We start from the raw sequence: 10,731 nt of genomic DNA, 5'->3' as shown, positions 1-10,731 counted from the left end.
GGCGGCGGCGGCGGGCGGGGTGGCCGCAGTCTCGGGGCGCCCGGTCAGCGCGCCCAGCGGCCCTCCGCCCAGGGACCCCCCACCCTGCGGAGAGCGGGCCGAGGCCGGGTCTCTGCGGAGTGGGGCTCCCGGAGGGATGACGCCTGCCACCTCTGAGGGCTGGCGGACTCGCGCACACCTAGCGGGAGGAAAAGCCTGGAGCAAATCCACGTTAAGGACAACAGCTATCACATCGGAATCCTAATGCCACCGTTCCTTGTCAACGTTTCTATATATCATTTGCATTCTGCGTTGGAATTAATGTCAGAATCTGGTGTGCTTTGTGATTCATAACAAAATGCATGTAAAGCGGTCCTCAAATTGGGGTTAGTCCTCATTACTAAAAAGAGGGGCACAGTTTGAGGCTCAAAACGTGCATTTGTTGTTTTGGAAGACATTGATTTGTAATGAGTTAAAAATTAAGACTTTTAAAATTGATGTTCAAAAAGTTAAGAGTCATGAAATTTCGGGATTTAAACTTTTAAAAATAAAATTTTAATAGTACATGGTTTTAGAAAAGAAGATAATAAATATTTGTCTCATACCTAAGAATAGTACGACTCCCTGCTACCCCAGATCCCCAGTCCCCCTCCCCAGGGGCAATCACTGTTAACAGTTTCTTGTCTGTTCTTCAGAATTTTTCCATTCAAAAACAAGTTTATGTGTCTTTTTTTTTTTTTTTGCACAAATGGAAGAGAATATACATAACTCTTAATGCACTTAACTTTTTTTGCTTAATCTTGAAGGGAGTTAAATACTGCAGCACTAGATCTATCTCAGCCTTCTGAAAAGATTTTTTAATTTCAGTCCTGTTTCCCATGAAGGGAGACAAATGCAGCTCAAGTTGACTGCAGGACACACCTGGCAGAGAGGAAGCCTTTCTGGTTGAGGAGGGGGACCCAGATGCTAACTCTGGGGCAGGCAGCAGATTGGTATTGCTCTAGAGCTGTTTTCATCATTTTCTGATCCTTTCCAGCCGTTGGCTGTTCGAACATGTGTTTTTATGTGGTTGTTTTCACAATGCAAAGACAATTTTGTCTGCTTTTGTACCTTAACATTGCCATGAACACATTTCCCACGGCATCCAGAACTGTCATTGGAGACATGCTATTTCACATTGCTAATGTACCAAGGTTACTTGACCAATCCTTAGTGTACAATATTTAGATTATTTCAAAATGTTATTCTAAAAAATGCTACAATGTATACTATATATGGACTATGCAGCAGTTTGAAGCAATGAACTAGATGCACATGTTGCAGCATGGATGCTTTATATCAAGAGGGAAACAAAGAAGTAGGAAGAGATTTATGGCAGAAAACCATGTAGGTAAATTGAAAACACACATAAAACAACATTATATCTTCTAGAAGGATATATGCACATTTAAGGCCATGTATCACATAAGAAATGGGTGTCTTTAAAAGGGAGGGGAATGGGATTGGGGATGGATAAGGAATGAGAAGGCAAGAAAAATCAAAAGGGGCCAGGGTGCACGTGGATGACTGTCACTATGTCCTATGAATGAGACTATAATACATTCTCTGACATTTAGGTCCAAGGATGACAACTTTTTTAAAAAAAATGTGCTGCAACAAACATCTCTAAGCAATTTCATTTATCCACTTAAAAAAATTAAGTACCTTCTTGGACGGGGGACCAAGTGGTGATGTTGGAGACTGGCTCAAGATTCCTATTGTCTTCAGGGTAAAATCCAAGGTACTAAGCTTGGAACACATGGCCTGTGAGATCTGGTTCTCACTTGCCCCTCCAGCCACAGTTTCTGCCGCCTCCCTCCCTCCCCACCTTGACCACAGTCTGGCCATGAGGAACTGCCCTCTGTCACATCCAGCACTTGACACTGTGTTCCTAATGTCGGAACCACGCTCCTCTCAACTAGCCTCATTCCTCTGCCTTTTCTCTCACCCTCCACTTCATCTAGACAACATTTCATCATGTATCAGGCTCACTGAGACAAAACCTTCTCATTGCACTCCTCTTCCTGTCTCCAAACATCCTCCCCATGAATGAGATGCCTCCAGTCTTCTCAGTTACCTCACTAAGGAGTGAGCCTGATTTTCAGTCAATTCCTTGAGGAAGGACAGCATCTAATAATTCACCAGTTTATCCTCAAAAAATAATGATGCCTTTCACTGCATACCAACTGTGACAAGTACTGCGCTGAACATGTAACTCTGACTCTTTCAGTCCTCCCAAAAGTCTTAAGGGGAAGTATGAGTATGATCCCCACGTTTTACAGAGGAAGAATGTAAAGTTTAGAGAGATCAACTAATTACCCAACACACACAACCAGCAAGTGGCAGAGCAGGAATTCCAACCCAGAAATTGGGCTCTTAACCTTCCCTCCCTCCTTCCCTAGTGTCCCAATGCCTAGGACAAAGCTGTATGGGCACATAGCATATGCTCCACAAATATTTTTGAATAAACATGTATGTGGATAGATAGGCAGTTATGGTAACAGTGAGCGTAGCCTGTGCCATTCCTAAGTTTTATAAACAAGAACAAAGTGATTACATCTAGTATATCATAAAATATTCCATAAATTCATTTTTCTACTAGTTATACTAACACGCAAAGAGACAAGCAGGTCGTTCTTCAAGGAACAAGAAGGGAGCAGCAACATTGATACCTCTGAGTAGAGAAACATAGAAACTCTTCTAAATGCCAGAAATAAGAAATGTTCATTTTCTAGTGGAAAAATAAAAGGAACTGGGGAAAATGTTTAAAAACAGTTCAGAGTCCAGTGACCTCTACCAGTGCTTAGTGGTGACCAAAACAGAGAGAACTTGAACTAAGGGTAGTGATTTTTTTTCTCTAATAGATTATTAAACACTTATGAGAATTCTTCTTTCAAAACAAAATAAGAATGAAAATCCATGTTTATCATCACTTTCATCCTAAGAAAGAATTGTTGCCTTGTGTTTTGTCTTGTTGCCAAATGCTCATCTAGGGACGACAGGGAAGGCAACACGGTACCGGAGAATCATATGGGGAGGAGAAAGGCATCAGCTCTCAAAAGGGCCAACTGTTTAGAAAAGAGACCAAGCAGTAGTACTGAACCATTCTTTCTGGGGAGAATATTTCCTTTATAGTCACTCTCTTATCCAACCCAACCCAAAACAGGATCCTACTTGTTGCAAAAGGTTGCATAATTTGTATGCAAATACCCACATATAAAACTGTGAAATCTGCCAGTTATAGAACAACAAGAATGACTGAAGCTATTGAGAAAGAAAGAAGAGCAGCCCCAGACATTCAGAAGCTGGCCTGGGGCTCCCAGCTGGATCATGGTGACTCTCCCAGTATCTTAAACAAATCTCCCAGAACACCCGCCTCAGACAAGGCTGTCCTGAGACCACAATAAAATGAGGACAGAGCAAGGCCACTTCATGATTTGGGCAAAGCACAGACAAAAACAGGTCACTCTGCCACCTACAAAATACTGAACACCTCATCTGTTAGCTGAAATGAGTGACTGCTACTTCTTTACTAATTCCAGCTTCATCCTCACTCCAGCTCCCCACTCCCTGTAGAGGAGATTTATTGGGACACCACTTTCTAACAGCACCCAAACTAGAGTGGATCCCTGCATCCTTAGACCCTCCCCAAGTCACCCAACCAGAGCCCAACCCTCCAAAGCTTCCTCCCAACATCCTCCATCTAGTAAGACGCCCCTGACTTCCCATGGCCTGTGTTCTCCCGTTCAACTGCAGGGGTGTTCCTGGTGGTCTTGGGCTAAACTTGGGGTTGCCACTGTGTTTACTCATTTCCCTGTGTGTATGTGTGTGTGTACAGTTATAAACCTTACATACATTCACATAAAATTAAGGTAGCAAGAAAATTCAAGCAATTCAAGCTCCAAAATGTACTTTTGCAACTGAACTACCTATAGGGCTAGGCCACCATGGTCAAGTGAATCAGATAGTCAGATAATTACATATTTTGCTGCATGACGGCCTAAGCAATCACCATACACTTCAGAAAATTTCAATAACTTGATGTCCTAGTTATTCTCACTTTGCTTTTATATGTGCTTTTAATATTTTCTGCAGTGCAGAGTTTTTGAGACATGTTTTTTACGCTATGAGTTACCTGACAAGTTAATGAATGGAGAAATGCCAAAATGCTGGCTATTTTTCATTTATTTTATTTATTTTTTTAAACATACTGACTTCTTTTTTTTCCTGTTTACAAAATCCATCATAGTTTTTATTTTTTTAATTAAAAATTTTTTTTCATTTAAATATTAATTTTCAAAAGCAGGGTACAAACTTGTATAGAGAATATGATTACAACTAAGAAGAAGAGTAAAAATAAAAGATTCGTGACTAACATCTAACCATAGTTGTCCTTTAATCATTTCTTTCTACTTTGATATATTTTCCAAAATTGTTCAGTTAATATTTTTAATTTGATAATAGCAATATTATTAATTTCTAGGTTGTTTTTGTTTTTTACTCTGTGCTTCCTCCTAGGTGCTAAAACAATAATATTCTGGGTCTCTTTTTGGTAAGTCCTGATTGCTTTTACTAATAATTTCATAATTAAGCAACTTAAAGATACACATTCATTTATAACGTCAAAACAGTACATTGCTGCTGTTCTCTGCCTAAAAGTAAAATACTCTTCAAATAGTAATAAGATATTTTATTAACTAATTCTGTTGAGCTAGCTGAAAATAGGAACTGCAACTGCTAAATATAGCTGATCTGTTGCAAAAGATTCACAATTTTTCTGGTAATGTGAATTCCACCCCATGTTTTGTTCAACAGCAAAAATAAGTAATGAGTGACTATTCCAAGAGGAACTGCTATATCTTCTACAGAATAATAGTCAATTTCATGTTGACTTTTGTAATTACAGTGACCATGTGACATTCCTGAAAACTCAGTCTTCCTTCATTAGTTTATTAAATATTCCTATTTTTTAAAGAACTTAATAAAACGATTGTCCTTTAAAAGTACGTACAAACTTCAATTTTTAGAAGTTTTTGATAAAAGGCAGGAAATAACCTAATAATGAAATAACAATCTCCTGGTTGTTACTTTGTATTTGCTGCTTGGTACCTCTCATTCTCTCTCTCTCTCCAGGTGGGCCAATCTAAATTAATTCTACAATATTACTGACACCTACTCTGTGTCAGACACTGTTTTGGTTGCTTGGGCAACCAATAATAAATGTTATTTATTCAGTAAATAAAACATATAAATAAAACATATAAAAATGCCTACCCTCCTGGGGTTTACATCTAGTAGAGGGAGACAGGGAAGCTATATACATAATAAACACACTCTATAGTGCAATAGAAGAGGGCCAGTAGTGTGTAGGGAAGAAATACAACAGGGCAAGTGGGCTTGTGAGAACTAAGAGGGTTGCAGTTTTAAATAAAGCAATCAGGGTGGGCCTCATTAAGAGGGTAACATTTGAGCAAAGACTTGAAGGAAGAAAGGGAGTTAGGCATGCATATATCTGAGGGAAGGGTGTTCAGGCACAGGGAACAGCCAGTGCAAAGGCTCCAGACTGCAGCTTTTATGGCACATTCGAGGACAGCAAAGGAGGCTGTGTGGCTTGAATGGAGTGAGCAAGGGGAAGAGGTAGCAGGAGATGAGTTTGGAGAAGTGAGAACCTTACATGCCATGGGAGGGGGTAAAATGGGATTCCCCAGAGGGCTGACCAAGGAGTGCTAAAAGAGTGTAATAAAGCATAAGAAAAGGGAAAAAGGTAGAACAACCAAGCATTGCAACTAAAAACGTGAAAGAAGCCCGGTGTCGCTCAAAAGCTTTCCACTGTGATCCACAGTAAGAAATATATTTTACAGCATCACCCAGCCGTCACACAAAAGACACATGTACAAATAAAACAAAAGTTTCACAAACCAGTACTTACACACATTATGTTCAATGTACTCTAATTCTAGGCTATTAGATTTCTTTTCTTTATTCAATGCTGATAACATTGACTAAGTTGATTTCACAACCTAGTAATGGGTTGTGATGTACAGTTAAAAGAGCACTGCTAATCAGTAATATGATCATTTTGGCTACACCCTAACATGTGGATGACATAATCAACATCATTGTCAACTCTGAGTGAGCCTTGGCTAAACATACATAAGGCCTAATGACTTTAAACAGGGAACCACCATTAGCTCATTAATCAAAAGCCTATGTATATACAAGATACTCTGCTTCCATGACAGCTGTCGTCATGTAAAAATACTGTGTGGGCTAAGTCACTATTAGGAAATGTAAAACATGTGAAATTCGGGTACATCATTTCTGACAGGCAGCCAATATTTATGGTAGTTGACTAAAGAGACTTTACTTCAAATAAACAAATGTTTAATGTTTCCGTAGAAGCGTAGACATGACCCTAATTAGTAAATTTGCTAATAGATTTCTGTTCATTATCTCCAGACCAATCTTTAGATATATTTGTTTTAGAAAACAGTGCAAATTTTAGAACTCGATCTCAAAATGTTTTGAGAGTTTCTCAAAATGTTTGAGAACAGTTTGGTTTTATGAGTATATAAGCACTGGTACTTTTCTGAACCGTTAAATTGTCCTTTCAAAACGCAAAATTTGTTTTCAACTAGGTTATACTTTTAAATATATTTTTTTGCCACTGCAAAAAGTCCTTAGATTTGCCATTGTATAGGTTCAAGTTTTATTGTACTCTGGAAATATCCCCTCCAATCCAACCCACTTACCACACAGCAAGTGTCCAATTTTTCCCACAGTGTTATCCAAAGGATCTTTCTGCAATGATGGAAATGCTCTATATCTGTGCTCTCTGTTACGGTAGCTGCTAGCCACTTGTGGCGTTTAAGCACTTGAAATGTGGATGATGTGAAAACCTGAACAAGTCACTGCCTTGCTTAAACCCCTTTATTTCCAGCAATGTTGGAAATTCCAACAATTTCCAACAAGTAAAATTTAAAATCCTCAACTTGGCATTCAACACCAAGATGAGCTGACCCCTGCCCACCACTAGGTTACCGTGACCCCAGCCTCTCAGGTCTTCTTTCTGCCTCTGCAACATGCCGTGTTCCTTCTACCCTCAAAAATTGGGCACAAGGTGTTCCCTTTGCCGGGAAGTTCTTTCCACTCCCACCCAAAAGTCCTCTCATGTCCTCCTTTCCTGGCCAAAGACTACTCATTTCTTAGGTCTCCTTCTCTTCGTGGCTCACGTATTCATTCACTCATTCAGCAAACGTTTGTTGAGTTCCATCTATGAGCCAGGCATTGTGCTAGGGGCTGGTAAGTGACAGCAAAGATGGTAGGACAATAGACAGGCTCTTTGTCCTTGTGGAGCTTTTAGTCTAGTTAGGATGACAGACTGTCTAAAATAACCAAAATAAGAGTAAATTGTGATAGCATCTTAAATCAGGGCTCTGAGCTGTACCAGAGAATAATCGCAGGTGGGGAGAAGATTCTCAGAGGATATGACATTTTCATTGAGACCCTGCAGGAAGGAAGGAGCCACATATGTGAAGAAGATGAAAAAGGGCACTGGAGAGCACTTGTCACAGCACTAATTAAACTTGTCCCTGTGATTACATATTTAGTTAATGTCTGTAAAGTCCATGAGGGCAGGGACCCTGTCTATCTTGTCTTATCTTCTCATAGCACAGAAACTGGCACATAATCAATGCTCAGTAAATTCTTGTTAGTGGATGAATAAGTAAATTTTTTGAAGTCTAAAAATTACAACAATTGCTGTAGAATAATTATGAAAGGAAAAATAACTAGTAAGTATTAATTATGATTTATTTTGGCTTATAAAGATAATTTTATCTAAAGGTTTTAAACCTTCTAAGTACAACCTGTAAAGTACAAATAGTCTTCTCAAGAATCAAGAATTTGTTGACATTCTATGAATTCTCAGAATGTCTTAGTGAAGCAACTACTCGTTGATTCTCATCTTCCATGTCCAAGTTCCTACTGGTTATTAAATTATTTACTAAATTAAGCCTCACTGAGGCCATTCCTTCCATTCGTGCTCCAGGTTCTCTCTTGGCTGTTCCAACGGGGAGCACATCAGCTCACATTGCACAGTGAGTTCATACTTCAAGTATCCGCCTACACTAGTCCAAACAGATAGCATTTATAGACATGATGTAAAAACTGAAAAGGCATAGATCATGTTGTAAAGCCAGACAAGCATCCCTATGGGAATGAGGGAAATACAGAACAGTAGGTTGGAACTGGCCCTGCAGGCCTACAGTCTGGGCTCAGAGGCAGGCATAGGCAGCTGGGAGTTCCATTCTGGTGGGTACCAGGAATAAACGTACCCCATGTGAGACAGGGGTCAGGGTGGCCTCATTATTTCAAACCAGGAAATGAGGTAAGGATGGATGAAACGCAGGATAATGGGATGAGGGAAGCTGTAGACATAGCCTCGAAGCCAGGACCTGGTAAAGCCATCTGTGACTAGGTGACTGGACCTTGGGTATCCCCAGTATGACCAAGGGTAGGAGGCCTGAGCTACAGATATAAGACTTGGCTCTGAGTTGGGAGCTGAGTGGAGGAAGTCAAAATATTACTAGATAAGGGGGCAGAAGTGGAACAGGAGGTAAGGATGAGGAGGATAAACAGAAGGAAAACCTACCTTTTAAGATGAACCTGGAAGCTGGAATTCCAAAACACATGTGGAAGAGGATGATTACTGAGTAAAACACGGCCCAGAGAATCTACTATAGGAACCTGGATTCTCTCAACAGGGTACAAAAATAACAGAGCAATCTGAAACTGGTGTTAATATAAATGTCTTAGAGTCCCAAAGAGATAAAGGAATGCCCTCATAAGAAGTGACAAGATATTATAAAATTTAAAAATTGGTAGAAATAAAGGAAGAACAATGGTATATTTTTAAAAATCCATTTAGATTCCTAAAAATGAAAAATACAGTCATTAAAATAAATGTAGAATAAATTCTACACTGGACACAGTCAATAGAGAAGTGATAAACCGGAAGATAAGTAATGAGGAAATGACTGCTATATATCCCTATATATACACACATATGTATGATATGTGCATATGATAAATGCACATGATATACACACATATATGATTTTTAAACTGGGCAGGAAGAATATGCACTTTGTTTCAAGATAGTCCTTACCCTTCTAGAGAGAGAAGAGACAATGGTACAAAGGCAGCATCAACTATACCCATAATACCTTAATATTTAAAATATTTAAAGCAAATGTGACAAAATTTCTCTGTACTTCCCCAGTGTTTGAAAATTTAAAGGACTTGCCTTATTATAGTCAGTACTACAGATAACCATTTACTTTAAAACTGAGACCAGATATAAAACACAACACCATGTCCTTAATTTGTAAAGAAGATAGGCTGGTAAATACGTTTTAAAAAATCAGTTATATGGTGTGGACATGGTTTTCAGCAAAGAAAGCCCTAGTCCCTATATCTACTTAGGGCTGTGATAAAGGGAACAGACTTGAGTTGCAGCCAAAGAGATTTAGATTAGCCATGAGAAATAACTTCATATCTCTGCAAGATGTTCAAGATTGCCTGGGGATTTTGAGAACAAGAGCTTTGCTGAAACAGCTTAGATCCTAGCCTACTTGGAACTAGAAGGGATTATTGATGTCATAGATGTCCTTTGAAATTTGAGATTCTGTCTGCCAACTCTATAGATCTGAAGATCTTAACTGATCTACTCAGAATCTACAGCAAGGAAGAAAGGACAAAGAGGAAGAGAACAAGAAATCTTGGCCATCAGTCCTCATAAGAGCTTTTCCTAACATGAGAAGCTAGTGGAGCAGGACGGAGGCGACCAAGGCTCTGGGGGCGCCAGTGAAGCAGGGTACGGCACTGCTCCACCTCTATTCCAGGCTACTTCTCTCCATCATCAACAAGCATTTGTAGAGGGTCTTTCACATTCCACACTGTGCAAGGTGCTCTGCAGAATGAATATGGGAAAGGATAACATCATTGCTTATTCTTAAAAAGTGTACAATCAAATTTGAAAAGGTCCATGCATGTGAAATAATTAGAAAAACATAACACAGCAATTGATAATCAAGGCCAAGCACTTCAGTAGTAAAGACTGTGGATTGGGCTCACTGGTCATGAAGAGGGGTTTATGAGGAGTCTTGGGGGATGGATGGAACTTGAACAGTCAGAGAAGGGTTGAGGGCATTTCAGATGTCTGCTAAATGTGGGCTAAAGCCTGAGGGAGGAATATTCCTGAATATCAGAGAATGTTGTTAAACGGAGGGTCTGGCTATAGTGCAGATGTTTTGGAGAGCATGGGAGGTGGTGAAGTGAAACAGTTGATTAATGGTGTGTGGTCACAGGATGCTCTGAAGATCAGCCAGAGAATTCTAGACTTGAGGAGGGAGTGGGGGGAGAAGCCAGTGTGTGTTCTTGAGTAGCTCAGAGGTGTATTGACAACCACGTTTCCAAGATTCGTTTGGCAGCAGTTTTCACAATTAAATATTTCACGTGGATTAGGTATGCAATAAAAGTCTGCATGCATTTTCTGCTTCTTTTTTCTGTTAAAATATATAAATTTTGTTGTTGTTGTTAAATGACCACTCAGTTACTTTAGAACACACTTACGGAAAGAAGCCCAGGTATGAATGGACTGACCTTATCATCAGTCAGACAACATCTGCTGAGACTTAACCTGGAGTTTAG

The sequence above is a fragment of the Neophocaena asiaeorientalis genome, unplaced genomic scaffold (assembly GCF_003031525.2).
Source record: "Neophocaena asiaeorientalis asiaeorientalis breed wild unplaced genomic scaffold, Neophocaena_asiaeorientalis_V1.1 scaffold59, whole genome shotgun sequence".
Lineage (NCBI taxonomy): Eukaryota > Metazoa > Chordata > Mammalia > Artiodactyla > Phocoenidae > Neophocaena > Neophocaena asiaeorientalis.
This window is presented reverse-complemented; position numbering follows the sequence as displayed.